The 16,340-nt window shown below is 35.0% G+C and overlaps 1 protein-coding gene across 1 annotated transcript in view; it reads left to right on the forward strand.

The window, feature by feature from the left end:
- The window catches only part of GPC5 (glypican 5), a 632,403-nt gene that overhangs the window by 71,496 nt on the left and 544,567 nt on the right, over nucleotides 1-16,340 (forward strand). The gene's annotated exons all lie outside the window — the stretch shown is intronic.

Here is a 16,340-nt window from a genome sequence, read left to right on the forward strand (position 1 = left end):
ATGGCTGTTATTCTTCATTGCCGTTTTGTTTGTTTGTTTGTTTTGTTTGTTTGCTTTTTGTCTGTTCTTAGGCTAACAGTTGTTTTCTTTTTATGAGTTTAGTTGTTGATCTGCTGACACTCAAGTTTCAAGTCCAGCTTTCAGGCCAAGATTGCATGCAGCACCAAAAATGTCTCTCCCTGCCCTTTCATATTAGGCCTGTCTAGCTGAAAGATGACTTGTGTTTTTTTGCAATGCTGTTATGATACTCATATTTCTAGAAGCTTTTTAGAGTTTTTTTCTAGTATGATTATATTTTAGAAGAGCTGTAACTCAGAAGCTCTATGTGAATGCAGCATGTGAATACATTTTCTGCCCCTGTTTCTACACATGAAATGTTATGATCTTTTTTGCGCTTTTTTTTCCCAAGGTTTTCATGGTGGTATTATACTTGGGTGTCCAAGGTAAGAGCAATCAGGGACCATAAGACCTCAAGAACTCCACTAAGGGATTACATAAAGATCTTGAAACAGTTTAAATTAAAGATAATGTGAACATATTGAATGAAATTAATATGAATGTACTTGCATAATCTATATGTATATACTTGTGTATGTATATAATTTCAAAACAAAACTTGATCAAGTATGACTTTCATGAAAATGTTTTTTGCTCCTTAGTGCATTTAAAGTTCAATGCTGAGGTCTTTAAAAAAAAACAGTAGTTTTACTGTCTTATTTGTGTGAAAGCAACCTTTTGTGAGAATGCCTTGAAAGAATATATTCTTTAGGAAGAAAAAAGCAGTAATCTTACATGAAGGTGTGAGTTCAGTGCGCAAAATAGTCTAGATATAAGAATTCACTTCAAAGAACTACTGTGGAAATTGTATCTTAATTCATAGAGGCAGCATGCTTCTACACCTGCAGAGCTGAAATCTGAGTGAATTTAATGTTGCTTTTATCATTTTTGTAGCTTATCATACCTGTGAAGTTTTCAAAATCACTATGATTTCACATTTTATGTGTTAAAAGATGCTGCCTGTTCATTTATGGCATGCTTGAAGAATGAAGGATAAATGAAGCAGGAATGAAACTGCAGTAACTGGAAACATCTTTCCTTGATTCAGTTGTGTCTCAGCTCAGCTTAGTTCTTTAAAATTTCTATCCGCCTCCCCAAACAAGCCTGGTGCACATAAGCCTTATTCTACCTCCTCTGTCTGCTGTTCTCCCACATCTGCCGTTTGCCACCCAGGCTGCAGGTAGGTCAGCAATCAGGTTGGGTGGATAATGGAGGTTGATGCAGAATTTATATAACACTTTAATAATTATAATGTAATCTTTCATCCTTTTACATAACAGGGAAGTATGAATCTGTGCAATATATATATATATATATATATATATATATATGTAAAGGCATTTTCTTATTCCAGTTGCTGCTTGGGGTACCTCTGAATGGACCAGGCAGCCTCAGTACTTATTTTCTAGAGTAGTGTTCTTCTGAGATGCAATGAAGTTATTCGCAACTGGTTCTGCAGTTAGCCAGATATGCTCTTCTGGCCAATAATAATGCCCACATCAGGCCAACTGCTTATCTTGGTTTTCCTGATGCTTCCTTTGACTTACAACACTTACCTTATCACTGGGTTACCCAAGCAGGAAGACAGTTAGACAATTCTGCTCTTCCCAATGGCCCTCATGATCTTTCCTTCAAAGTGTCTCTTTTTCTCTCTTTCTTTTTTTTTCCTTTGTATTATGTTTGTAGTTGCAGGGATATAGTAGTATTTTATTGTTTGCAAAAGGAAGGGGAGCAAACCGATGTGGCAATGTGGGTATAGGATCATGTAATATTCAGGGAGAAGGTAAATATAGCAAAATGTGAGAGTAAATGTCAGTCAAAGCATTAGGGTCAATAAAAAAGATTTTTGCAAGAATATCAAGGGAAAATGAAAGACTTAAGAGCATGTAAGCTTATTAATAAATGAGAAGGTAGATTAAATTAATCATTAATGACTCTAAATGGCCAAACGCTTAAGTGATTTTTAAAAAAATCAATCTTGTAAAAAAAAAAAAGGGAGAGAGAGAGAGTCACAAGCCGACAGGAGTGGGGTGTTGTATTGAATCTCAGGTGCAACCAGACAAAAGGTAGGTACCTAATTAGAAGGTCGAGATCCACAGTTTGACCTTTCTGTCCCTTTTGTCCTTAAATCATTCTCCTGCAGTTTATTTCCTAATCCACGTTGTTTTGGATGTGCTTTATTTACACTCGAGGCAGGTGAGGAGAAATTGGTGGCTCAGAGACAACTGACTAAAGTTAGATACTGTGAAGAGAAGAACTCTTTACCCTGCTTTACTCCCTGAGTTAGCCAGGACTGTGATCTGGCCATTAGTAAATGGGAGAAATTAATGACATTTGAATTAAAGCAAGTCAGACCAAAAAAAAAAAAAAAAGAGAGAGAAAAAAAAAAGGAAAATTCTCAAAATGTAAAAGACCTCAATACATTTATACACACTTGATCGCATCACATCTGCTTTCCTAAAAAGGAAAGATCTCTGAAGGTCTCCCAAGGATTGAGACAGAAAGCTAAGGTCACTTCAAAAATAGGAGTGGGTAGAGGGGAAGTGATCTTCATAAATTCTGCCTTGTCAGTCTAAATGAAGTCCTTATGGAGGAAAAAAAAAATCCAATGCTAAACTAAAAGTGTGGCATGAATCTCGTTAAAAAAGATGCACGTTCTGATGCATATAATAAGTAATGAATCATCCCAAATAGTATTCCTATCATTATTTAAAAAGCAAGGGACTTAAGAGGGAGAGGAGAGTTTTCACTCTTGGATGCCATTTGTAGTTACTGGTCTTTCCCAGATATTGGAATTGGTGTAGGAACTATATCTTTCCTTCAACATAAGCTCGTTTACAGTTATGTCATATAGCTTGGTGTTTAGTGAAACTTGAGCTTACATTCCTTTCTATAATATTATCATTGATCTTTAAAAACATTTAAATGGACACTACTTTTCTAGTAAATTCCGTTAAAGGACATCTCTTTGTAGACTACATTAATATTGAGGAATGTTTCTAGGAATGTCAAATATGCTAGAAATGTATATATAAGTTCGATTGTCTGTCTGAAATTTCCAAAATGCCTTATAGTGTCAAGTTTTAGCAGAATGTACTGCTAGTTTTCTAGTTAAGGCAGCTGAACTTATGATACACTAGGGAAAATGCTAACCACAGTAACTCACCAGTCACTTAAGAGTCAGTTCTCCTGTATCGGTAATAGTATTTTTTTTTTCCAATTTTGTCCTTGAACAGCAAAGATGAAAATAGAAATTGGACTTATCCAGTTACTTCCTTCTTTGTTTATTTTTGTGGAAAATTCTCTCACAAAAAACAGCAAGTGCACATACTAATGAAGCTAGCAGTATTATAGAATGACCTCACCTTAAAGTACAGCATGATTTCCTTAGTGCTTAGACTATTATAAGTACTTAATGACTGAAAAGCCTTCAGGAAGTTGGTTCTTGTTGTCTTTCTTGACTACTGTCAGTTTGCTATATCTGTAGTTACTTCTGAGTTTTACTTGGTGATCTGTGGTCAAACATGCATTCCCAGTGATTTAAAAATGAAATCAGAGAATAAGAAAAATAAGTTCAAATAGAATAGACTAAGATTTAATGTACCTTAATGTACTTTTTTTTTTTTTCCAAAACTGTGGTAATTAGGTAATTAGCTGTTAAAGAAGCAAAATGAAGTAACCTTAAATTAGATAACTAGATATAAATGAAGCACAATGAAGTCACTTTAGAAAAATTATATCATTTGCTTTTCACACTGGAAATTCCTTCTAGAAACTCATTTTCGTGTAGATAAAGATACATAAAATCCAGTAGTCTTTGAGAAAAGGCATACTGGGTTACCATGCTGAGGTAAGGTTAATGCTGATATTCTACAACGAGCAGTCTGGCCACTGTACAATGCTATTAGAAACCTAAAGATGCTGTGTTATTTTTTTTTTCCTATGCTATTGTATTAATTTATTTTACTGAGTAGGAAGTAGGCAATTTAGATCAGCTATTGGTCTAAATGTCTTACAGTTCTCAGGCAGAGAAAAAAAAAGGATGCTGTAGGAATCATTTCAGATCATCTGAAGATCATCATCTTTTCCATTACTCACTGTGCATTCTGTCTCTCTACACATAGCATATACACCATACACATGCTATGTTGGAATTACTATTAACAACAGTTTCCAAGGCGGCCAATAAACAAAGAAAATTAAACTGTAATGAAAAGTTGTAAGTATAAGATAATATTATCTTCCTAAAAACAGGTCTTTCATGGTAATTAATTTCCTACCTTTCACTCTTATCTTACTATATTATTAAGTGCATTTTCTTTACGAATTAAGTTTACTTCGCTTAAAGTCCATGAATTCCATTCAGAGAACAAATTCTATGTTGATGTGCCGTTGACTTCTGCGAGGAGTTGAAGAGAAGCATAGAATTTTTTGATATATTTAGATTGTATAGCATACAGTATTTGAGCAATGAGCAGTATCTAATATATAGTTAATATTGCTTAGCACGGTAAGATTTTTCTTCAAATTGGAATGAATAAATGCTATGGTAACCGAATAAAATAAGATTTACTTAGTTGGGAGAAAACTACCAATGATACCAGTTTTGACTGAGGAAGATGGACCATGTTTAATCTTGAATATTGAAAAGAAATTGCCATAACAGAAGCCAAAAAATGTTTTTTCAAATTGTGCCACAGTGGTTTTATTATTGAATCACAGGTGTCATAGCTTGAAGTTCATAATTTTTTTTAATAAAGTGTAGTGTATTCATTTTAACAAATGTAATTTACACCATTATAATGTTATTAAACTTATTGTAAAGTTTATTATAAACTTATTATAAGACTTATCTGTCAAGTTATTACAGGTATTTATTCAGAGATATTGTATACAAAAGCATCATTAACCATTTCTGATATATTTGCTGCATGTTACTGGAATTCAAAATGGAAATTTGAAGAAAGCTTCATGTATAATCTTTATTTCTATTTATGAGTTTGCTAAATTTCAATTTCAAAAAGTTCTGTTATGGATCAGATTTGGTGGGAAGTGTGATTTTGGCATAACATTAAAATCAGAACACAAACCTTCAGAAATCAGTTGCAAAATGTTAAAAAATAAGGGATTTTTTTTACTCATTAAAATATAATATATTTATATTCTATATATAATTTTATAACTATCAACTTTATTTTTAGAAATCACTGTGGAGAGTGAAGAACTCTGAATTTATGCATCATACATATGCTGTAAAAATCTTGCAGGACCCCAGTTTATGAGAGAAAATTCATAAAACATACAAAAAATCAAGAGACTCATTTTTGCACTCAAAGATAAATTCAACTTTTACTTGCTCAAACATCTGAATCTCTTTAGAGCTAACACTCACTTAATTCTTCTCTGAGAAAACTATGTTGGCCTAAATAACTAGAAAAAAATATTTTAAAAATGCTGCAAGCTAAAACACAATGAAAATAATTCCATTTTCTTCCTTCAGTAAAATAGTTTCTTGTAAAATTCAGCTTTTCAGCTTGTAAATTATATTACTATAACCTTGAGTGGCAGTTTGAAAGAACACAAGTAAGTCCAGGGAGATGTGGGTGGACCTAATAGAGCATCTTGTATTTATTTGTCTATATTTCAGTTTTGTCCCCTCTCACTGTCCAAGAGAATTCAAATTCTAAATCTGAAGCATTATCTAAGTGATATAATGCTGAATAAAAGGAGTTGCAACAATAATATAACCTGGACAGTTGTAAAGCTAAAAGTGATGATTTAGTCTACGTTCAAAACAATAAAGGTTGAGTATTTAAACATTTTACCATAAAAGACGTAGCTACCTCTACGTAGCTATAGATAGAGAGGTACTAGATTGACCCACTGATTTTTATACCTAATCTTCTCTGTATTACATATCTGAGACTGCAAAGGGATGAGGTTATCCCTTTAGGAGCAGAGTTGTCCATCTGCATTGTGCAAGCTATTGTTTTTGTGAATTTAGAAGTTCTGATGTGCGATACTATATTCTGATAGAAGAAATTTTATTTGGTTAAATGAAGATAGGGGTTTGAACAAATGAGAGAAATCAAAAAGGTAATTAAACTAGAAAGCTCAAAAAGAGGCACCATCTAAACCTACCCCTATAAAAACCCAAGGGCTAGAAATGTTAGCTTCATGTGTTAACTAGAGGTGAAAGGCAATTATTCAGAGCAATAGCATTGCAAGCTAATAGAATTTCTCAGTAAGAAAAATACATTATGCATAGGGAAGCCTTTCGTTTAAGGACAGTATTTATAACATGGCATAACATGAGAGAGTTGGCATAACCAGCATATGTACCAAGACATATATATATTTTTTCAGTTCTCTGAAACCTTTGAATACATTTTTAGCTTTTTTTCTCATACCTTCTTTTTATAGACTATTTGAAACCTGAAACTACTGTTGAAAATGTGAACAAAAAATTAAGATTCATAAAAATATGTTCTTAAGTATACTTCAGAAAGGTTAATGTGCTCATCACATTGATAGTGTTTTACTTCAGTTAATGAAGTGTTACAAAATGTGTTTCCACTGAGTTTAGGTACAGTAATAGCTCCAGATTTTGTAGAAGTTGGACTTAAGAAACTACTTCTTGTGAGGAAAGGGAATAAAGTAACAATATTACATTGTATGAAATAGAACTCTTTATCATGGTTTTATTATGGTCACGTGTTTTCTAGCAAAATGTGATCAGACGCCCCAGCATTTACCTTCTCTATTGGTCATCTATTTTCGACTATGTTAAAAAAATGCCTTCCTGGTCAACAAGTCTTCAAGATGTTCAAAAAGTTTCTTGTCATTCAAAAGATTCTTATAACAAGCCATTTCCTCAAAATAATCATATATGCCATCATACATATCATATATGTATAAATTACTTTTCATCTGATAAATCCATTTTACTTGCTGCAGCTAGGTAAGAAGAAAGTGAATGTGTATTTTCTTACAGTTGCTGTCTATCAAGCTGCTCTGGGCTCTTCAGCAAGTCATGCAAGAAAATGAATAAGCATGACATTGAAGAAACTGCTATGATATATGAATTTGAGGGTAAAAGACTCTTCACTACATGATACCTGCAGTGAATACATATTTCCAGTGTGGTTCAAGGATATGCCAGTGGCGTAAATCCTGTACTGTACATTTTCTATGTGTCTTTTCTGAACAGGAAAATTATTTTAATGCGTGAAATTTCTGCTTTCCACAGAAGTGAACAAAGGATTTTTCACTATGAGAAAAATCCAAGTATGATGTTACAAATGTTTTGTCAAAACAGCAGCTATGCTTTATGCCTGTTATATAGAGAATTTTGAAATGTAGAGCAAAATGTAGGGCACATGAAAGTTGTTGTCTTGGATTTTTAAAGTACAGGGTAAGTAATAAGTAGAAAATGTATAGTAAAAAAATGTAAATAAATACATCCAAGGGCTTTCATTAACAATATTGATAATTGCTTTTGATATTTGCTAGCAAGAAAAAGGAACAGGTGTAGAAGAACTGTAGAAATCAAGCATTCCAAAATGCTTGGCATTCATTAACTGTTGTAAATGACACCAAGAAAACAAACAAATAGTGTTATTATTTAATGAGAGAAATTTCAATCCAGTGTTGTAATAACATGTGCATGAGGAGGCATTGACAGTTGCTGCTGGAATGCAAAACAACAGCTTCTGAAGCATGATCTACATACTGTCATCAGGCTTTTTTTTTTTAAATATGTGGTTGTGTTCTACTGTAGACATCTCAGGGATTCATTTTTTGACAATATGAATGAAAATGGAGTGTACTGGATAACAAATAGCTTGTATGATGAAAAAAATTAAAACATTAAAAATTAAACATTAAAAATTAAACATTAAAAAAAATACAGGTCAACGTTTGTAATATGAAATGTGGATATGCAAAGCTGAAGGCAAGCACTTATGTGAAAGAATAGCCTCAGTAAGATTGGTATGGACTTTGATGAATGTAGCAGTGCAGTTACCACCAATGTTCTCTAGTCCAGAAACAGTACAGTACTGAACAAAAGAAAAAGAATCAGTATTTTTGATGCTGTCACAGTTTGCCTTCTCTTTCAAAGATGGGGAGAATAGAGTTGAGGAGTTTTTGTAATTATTCAGTAAATATGCTAGTAGGTGAAAGTGGTTTATGGAGAAAAGCGATACTTTATGACCATCCTATTAAATATTATGTTCTTATATAATGTATTTAATTTGTGCTGCACTTGTTTCTAGTGAGTCTAGTTCTAACCTTTGGACAAACATCACAGAACGAGATTGTAGTGCGTAAGAAACAATGCTTACAAGAGCTTATTTTAAAACAGAGAAAACAAAACTGAAAGGAAACAATGCATTGTTACAGGTTCTTTTGTAACAGCTAGGTTCAAAACATTAAACCAAATAGTTAGGTTTATCTAAGGAATAGGGAGAAAATGCTTAAATATAAACTCTGTAAGTTGAATAAAGCAGTGGCACAGTAGATGGTGGTTTCATCTACAATTAGCTCTCAGTAGAAGAACCTTGCAGGCTCTTGGTCCATGCTCCCCATTTCTCACAAGGAGCTCATTGTCTTTTCATGGGAGTGCACATAGGTGCACTCTCAGGTGTATAAAGTATCTCTAATTTAGTAGTTGTCTAGACACACTTATTTGATGGGTTTTAGGGTCAAATTTCAAAATGCCGTTAGAGTACTAAATTTGACATTACCTTTAATTCATAAGCATTTCTGCTAATGTCAGAAATAGATTATATACACAAGTGTGTATTCTGTTTATGTGTGTCTGTGTGCGCACGCACGCGTATACTCATTGTTACCCATTTACCAGGGCATGTTAGAAAAGAGATGAGCTTGCCTTTCCTATCTTGGTGACTTTGAATAAATGTTTTGTCCATTTAGAGCATTGACATTTTTCTCAGTCCTAGTCTTTTAATTAGTTTGTGTTCATGTTTCCCAGTCTTAAATACACTCTTTTTAACATAATAATTAACACATGGAGCATATATTCAGCTGTTTGTTATAGTTTATCTTCTCTGTTTTTGCTATCATTTTTCTCAGCTATATTATCTTTTTAGTTGGGAACTGTGGTTGCGCAACTAAGAAGAAAGTATACCTTCTTTGTCCTCATCAATACAAAGGTGTCTCAGAATCCATTCTATGTGGATGTGCTCATGCTACATAATGTGCAAATGATCAGAACTTGTGAAGACTTAATAATAATTAATATTTCTTACTATTAAAAAAATAATACCTCATTATGTCCATAAAATGGACATTGTGCGACTGAAAATTTATTTGTTATTTCGAGCTGGCTTAATAGAAGATACTAACCGTCTGCAAAAACCTTGCTGATATAAAGTTTTACACCCAAAGAAATTTACATATTTGCAAAGTACAAGTAAGTATAAATATTTTAGACAGAAAATTCATACATAATGCAGGAGACCAGATAGAGATGACTTTGAAAATACTACCACTAATATCTGCTCTTAATCTTTGAATTAATCCTAAAAGTCTCAAATAGCTTCTTCTTAACTTATTTGGAAATTCTTGTTGCATCCACGTTGCATGGGATATGGTATATTCCCTGTTCAAGAGGTGCAAAATAGTTTCATGTTTCTTTAGATTCTCTTACCATGAAAAAACTATGTATGAAATCAGGTTTATCTTAATACTTCTTTCTTATTATAATTATTCAGGTTTAGTGAAAATTGATTAAACAATTTGGAAGATACAGGAAACTTAATAGTTTTCTTACAGTTTGAAATGGTCAATAAAAAGAATAGGACATATTTCTTCTTTATACCAAAACTAATAAGTTCATCTGTACTGAAATTGCATTCAGCCTTATTATCTATTTACATGCTGTAGTAAGTCTTCATTTTCTGTTGAAGTTTAGTTAAATTGGTAATTGTGAATGTATAGAGACCACACTCCTCTCATATTTCTGAGGTTAACCACTACTGGGAGGTGTTTTATACTTCCTGTAAAATGCCCACTGTAGCTGTTCTGCGGCCCCAGGATGAGTAAGGATCTGAAGCAAGTCTCTATCCCATTCTAGCTGATAGCTTCTGAGAAGTGAAATAGGCTAGTGAAGTGCTTTAACCATCTTTTGTTTTTCCATTATAACTGATAAGTTCTTTTTCTTAGTAGAAAAAAAATCTCAGCCTAGTCCTATTTACAGATTTTTTTTTTAATTTTTCTTCTTTGGTAAATATTTAAATAAGTGTTAAGAGCTACTTATGGACAGAATATTATATGTAGCAATCACGCTACTATAGAAATATGAGCATAATAATATATTTTTTAATTAAGAAAAAAAAAAGTGATCCTTCATCATGTATTTGAAGAAGATAATCTAGTTGGACTCGATGTTTTTTTTTCCAACCATAATGATTCTATGATTCTAGTGGTGTTTCTTCGTTTCTTATGGTAAACATGAAAATATACCTACTTAATTGTAACAGGAATACTTTTTGGGGCAATGGCTTCATTACTAATGTATGAATAAATTTTTTAAAGGTAGTTTTGTAGCACAGAGGGCTGGTATTAATCTCATTAAACCATAGATGTTTTTGGTGCAGGTGTCTACATCTGAGACAGTCATTCTTACAGTTGGTAAGAGAATTGGGTATCTGTAGGTCATGACTGATCTACTGTATTTTGGTTGCACATTTCAGGAATTTATATTTCTCTTCATAATGAGAGGTTAGACAGCTTGCTCAAATCTTGATGTTTATACACATAGATGCTGAAACATAGGGGAGTTAAATATTCCTCATAAATATATTATAACTCAGCACTGCAGCTCTTAAAATTTAGGCATCTCTGATAGAGTGGAATTCAGAACCTTTTGTCAGGTAAAGCTACCATATTCTTATTAAAATGTAAATAAGAATAAAAATAAGAAAAAGAAAAAAAGGAAAAGGAAAAGAAGAGAAATGTGGAAGAGAGGTAAACGGATGCTCTGTGCCAGCCACTGGGGGAGCTGTGCTTGTTTATGAACTGTCCATTCATCAAAGTTCAGATTTCAAAACTCCTCTTGACCCAGAGCTTTTCCCATCCTGTAATTTTTCTGTTCAGAACTGAAATAGTGTGACACCTGCTACCTCCAAATCCTTGAGGACTTCTCAGCACAGAGGTCCAATAACTCTCCAATAGGACTCCTTATCCTACTGTTTCTGAATCGTAGGTCTTTCTATACCTAAGCCCTAGAACTCTTCTCAAACCTCTCTTTCTTACAGCTTAGTCCAAATGCCATCCTACTTGAGACTCTAGAGCTACCTGACATCTGCCCAGACTTAAACACATCAAGTTTCCAATTGTGTTTTGTCCCAAGACTTCATCCCACTTCTTTTGAACCCTCAATACATAGAGATAGCAGTCACTAGCAGTCACTTTTTAAATTTCTATCTTTCATCAGGTATAACTCTCATTCACCTGAGACTCCTGTCATACAGAAAAAGAAAGAAAAAAACTTAATTCCTAGCTAGAACAAGTTTTATATGAGTGTATATGAAATATCTCAGAGAAATATTTTTCCTAATGTTAGTTTTTCTTTGAAAGAAAAAGAACAGCGAAGATAGTATTTTTGAGATTTAATTCTATTGCAGAAAGTTAGTTTCCAATATTTTGGTGTGGGGGGCAGTTTTAATGAAAAATGCTGATCCAGTGGCAATTACACGTTCCGCAAGAACATGTTGATTGAGACACCTTCACCCATTTGCCTCTTTTCCTTCCATCTTCAACTGGTCTACTCAAGTCTATAGGAACTTTGACTTCCATACTTTATTTTTTTCCTTGTTTAATAGTGACCTTTCAAACTTCTTCTCATCCTATGATTCTCCATGCTTAATGGTCCTTTTTTTTTTTTTTTTTTTTTTTGTCAGATGTCCTGGTTATCCAAGACTGTTGAGCTTACTTAGACTCTTGTCTGTATTTGCTGGGTTGTTGGATAGTTCATCTACTAATCTTGGTTTATCTCCCTTGACTGTGACCAGCATTCAGTATTTCCTCACAAATTTCCTACCTCTGGCTAGTCTTATGGATCACCAGATTTCCCACCTGATTGGTCACGAGGCATCAAGCATGTCAGGAAACTAAGGAAGTCAGAAAACCAAACAGTCCAAGAAGCAAAAACTGGGTAATGTTTTCAAGGCAGACTTTTTTCTTCAGAATTACAGTGATAACAGAACACAACAGACAAAAATCAACAGCTTTTCTCTAACTTGTTTATTAAAATCCATACTGATGGAAGCTCTGCAGCCTCATAAAGCAATCTGTTTCTAGAATTTATATATCACTTCTAGTAAGCTTATTTTTATGTTTAAATTAATCTCCCTTGTCACAGTTAAAGCTTGTTATTACTTGTCCTATCCACAGTGGACATGAAGATTAGTTTATTCTATTCCACTCTGCAATTACCTTTTATCATCTCTTTCCACAGTTTTAGGCTGTATTCAACAGCCCATTTACTTAGATTTTTCATGGCAGATCAGACTTACATCATCATCCCTGATTGTATTTGTTGCTCTGCCCTCTATTCCTTCTAGATAACCCACATCTCTTTTCAATTCTGGTGCCCAAAATCAAATATAATATTCCAACCAGAGACTATTTAAAGCCAGCTACATTATAGAATCATAGAATACTGGAAGGTTGGAAGGGACCTCTAGGGATCATCTAGTCCAACCTCCCTGCACACTGTGGAAGAAGTGTTTGTGGAAGAATTGTTTGAAAGCAGGAAGTGAGAGGAAAACTAGGGCCTAACAGAAGTTTTGGCATTACAGAGGCCTGCTTGGGGTGCTACACAGTTGCCACTTCCAGGATGGTTGGTACGCATGGACTCAGCTCCTCCACAGTTCCCTGGGCAACGCAATCTGCCCTCCTCACAGCTGCAAAGGGGAGTAATGGAGGATGGAGCGGGGTGAAGACACCGCGGCCAAACTCTGTTGCACTCCCTGTGCTGGGCTGCTGATAAGCCGCACAGTAGCTGTCTAATGGTAGATATATGATAACAAGTCTGGTGCTGAGCCAGGAAAGGTGGCAAATGATGAACTTTGCTTGAACTTTGCTCATTATAATGTGAAAACCATACCTCCATCCCAAAAGTTACCCACCTCTGAGGTACGACCACCCCTCACTGAGCATGTGCTCTAGATTTTCGGTTGACTGTGCCTTTAAATGAAAGCGAGAAACTTTTTCACCAATCAATAACAATATTAAGTATGACTCTAATCACCCAAGCTCCACCTGAATGTAAAGAAAAGTATAAAAGGTGAACTAAGGATGCAAAGTCTGGGGGGGGAAGAATCCATCGTAACTCCTGGGTCAGTCGACAGGCTGATTCCCCTTCCCTCCCCTCGCGCTGGGACGCTGCCTGAAGAGACTAAGAAGTGAGAGGGAAGAATCCATCATAAATTCTGGATCAGTTGATGCGCTGATCCCCCCTTTCCTCCCCTTGTGTCAGGAGGCCGCGTGAGGAGAGTTGAGACTGAGAGCCCTCTCTCATCTTCTGGGGTGAGTGATGATTGCACATTTGTACATCAGAGCTAGCTAAAACCCCACGCTCTAGTAGAGAATTTCCTGTACTGACATCCGAAACCTGCTTTGTAAATGTTGCATTCGAATAAATCATACTGTTTGTGAACTCGACTACTTGTTTGGGGGGAGGCGATTGGACCTACAGTTGACAGACTGTTCGTGAATCCGATACTGCCAGAGTCGAGCTTATAGTTGATCACACTATTTGGGAACTCAATTCGCTCCTAGGAAGGCAATTGGACCTACAGTCCACGGACTGTTCGTGAATCCGATACTGCCAGGGTCGAGCTTATAGTGGATCACACTATTTGGGAACTCGATTCGCTCCTAGGAAGGCGATCGGACCTACAGCCCACAGACTGTTTGTGAATCCGATACTGATTTGATATCGACTTTCCCCCCCCGCCCCCACCACTACCACTACGGCTTTCAAACTGCAACATTTTCACACACACGCAGGGTCACCTAGAGCATGTGACAGAGGACTGCATCCAAGCAGGTTTTGAAGGTTGCCAGAGAAGGAGACTCCACAGCCTCTCTTGAGAAAGCTAATTCACATATTTTATAGGCTGTAGCTCTTTTTTATAGACCACCGTATACTCTGCCTTTCCTATGTGGCATGACAAACTTGTATTGAACTTGGTAGCCAGTAACGCCCCCAGGTATATTTTTTTTCCAAGCAGTTTGTTATTCTAGATCTTGTATCTGTCTCATTGTTACTTTTGCCTGACTGTAGTATATGTTATTTCTCTTTCTTGAATTTCATTCTGCTTTTACTGAATATGTATCCAACCTACTGAGTCATTCTGAATTTTAGTTCCGTCAGTAAAATTACTTACAGCTCTCTTTATCTCAGCAACACCTTCAGTTTTCATAAGCACACTTCTGTTTTATCTCACTATTGTTACGGAAAATATTTATTAGTACTAGGTCCACTGTAGATCCTCAGGGAGCTCAAATCAATATATTCTTCTTGTTTTTCCAACTAATTTTGCATATAAGAGTAAGTAAATTTAGACCATCTTCCTAGCAATTTCTGAGAATGTTACAATAATAGTAGATGCTTAAACTTTATATATGAGATATTAAGTCTCTGCACATCTTGTTATACACGTTCTCTCTTTCACGCTCATGCTAATAAAAACTAGCACAATTTTTTTTTCTTGAAAATTTGTGTAGGCTCGTATATTTTGCTGGAGGTTACTATTTGTTTGATAAGATATGGCAGCATTTTTCGGGAAATGAGTACAAGTGTCAGAGTTTCAAGGGTGCTGCCAGCCTGTGATCATCAGCTACTGCCCTGCTAAACTGCAGCAGTACTGCGTCCAGCCCCACCATGACCCAAGCCCTGCCTGGCCATGGGCCCCCAGGAGTCCCTTCAGGGGCCCCCTGAGGCACAATGACTGTTAGGCTGACTCATAAATTTTCCAGCTGTTTTCAGTTCCCATTTTAGGAATAGATAGGTAATTTGTTTGATTTTTTTTTCCCTGTCTTCTGTGATCTCATTCATCATCCATGAGTTTTCAAAATGCTTCTGAAATTGCTTCAGCAAATTCTCTAGAACAATCTGAACTGCAACAAGCCTGCCTGATGTTAAATGATTGCCTTGAATTTGTATTCTCTAACATGTTTCTTTTTGTCTTAAGTTTTTACTGTTTTGTTGCTCATGCTAATTGCATTATCTGCCTGATTGCATCTAACCTTTTTAGTGAAGACTGAAGTAGAAAATGCATTAAACATTTAGGGTTTTGTTGGTGCCATCCCTTGATGACTTGTTTCCCTCTTGAGTAGTCTTTCCTTTGTCTTCCTCCTGCAACTTGTACTTCATGATTTTTTTATCTTGCATTATTTTATCTTGCTTGTTATTTCACATTTTGTGCTTCCACTTTTCTGATTATGTCTTTACATGTTACTAGTATTTCTGTTTTTTTTTTCATCATCTTAGTTATTGGACTAGTCTTCATTTTATGTATATGTTCTTTTTGTGTATGAAATAATTCAATACATTGAGCTTACAAAGATGGTCTCACACAGTTTCCAACTCTTCTATTAGGTAATTTTCAGTCACATTATTAATACATTTTCTTCATCAGTGAAATAACAAGTAAAATCACATGGGAACACATTAAACACTTCTTTAACTTGTTCTTTCTGAATTTCCTGAGGTCTCTCTCTCTCTTTTTCTTCTTTTCCCTTGCATTTATTGTGTTTATCTTTTTGTTCTTCCTCCTTCCCATTTTTCCATTCTAAGAATTGCATGGACATTGACCCCCAACTCTTGCTGTCTTCTTTCCTAAGGTGTAGGTTTCTTGCTTTGCTTTTTGCATATCAAATTATAATCAGACTATCCAAAGAAACTATCGGATAGTCTGTATGTTCACTATATTCTTTTCCCAAATGTCATTTAGTTAATTTCAATTTTGAATTATCTGTGTGATTTCTGGATGATTTCTGTTATAGCTCCCCATCTTGAGTCCCTCATATTTGTAGACATTACTAGAGTAATCAGTCAATAATAACGAATGTAATGTTAACATATGCAAGGATGTTTACCTTTATTGTGATATGAAAACAAAGTTGTAATATCAGTGATGTTTCTAACAGACTTAATGGCCTCAGTAGCAGCTGGAATATTTACAGTATTTAATATATGAAGCATGGTCATCAAATAATAAGTAATCCTCACAGCATCCTTCTTGTGC

Source organism: Tinamus guttatus, unplaced genomic scaffold (genome assembly GCF_059628265.1).
Source record: "Tinamus guttatus ecotype Peru unplaced genomic scaffold, ASM5962826v1 Tinamus_guttatus_pri_ptg000180l, whole genome shotgun sequence".
NCBI classification, from domain to species: Eukaryota; Metazoa; Chordata; class Aves; order Tinamiformes; family Tinamidae; genus Tinamus; species Tinamus guttatus.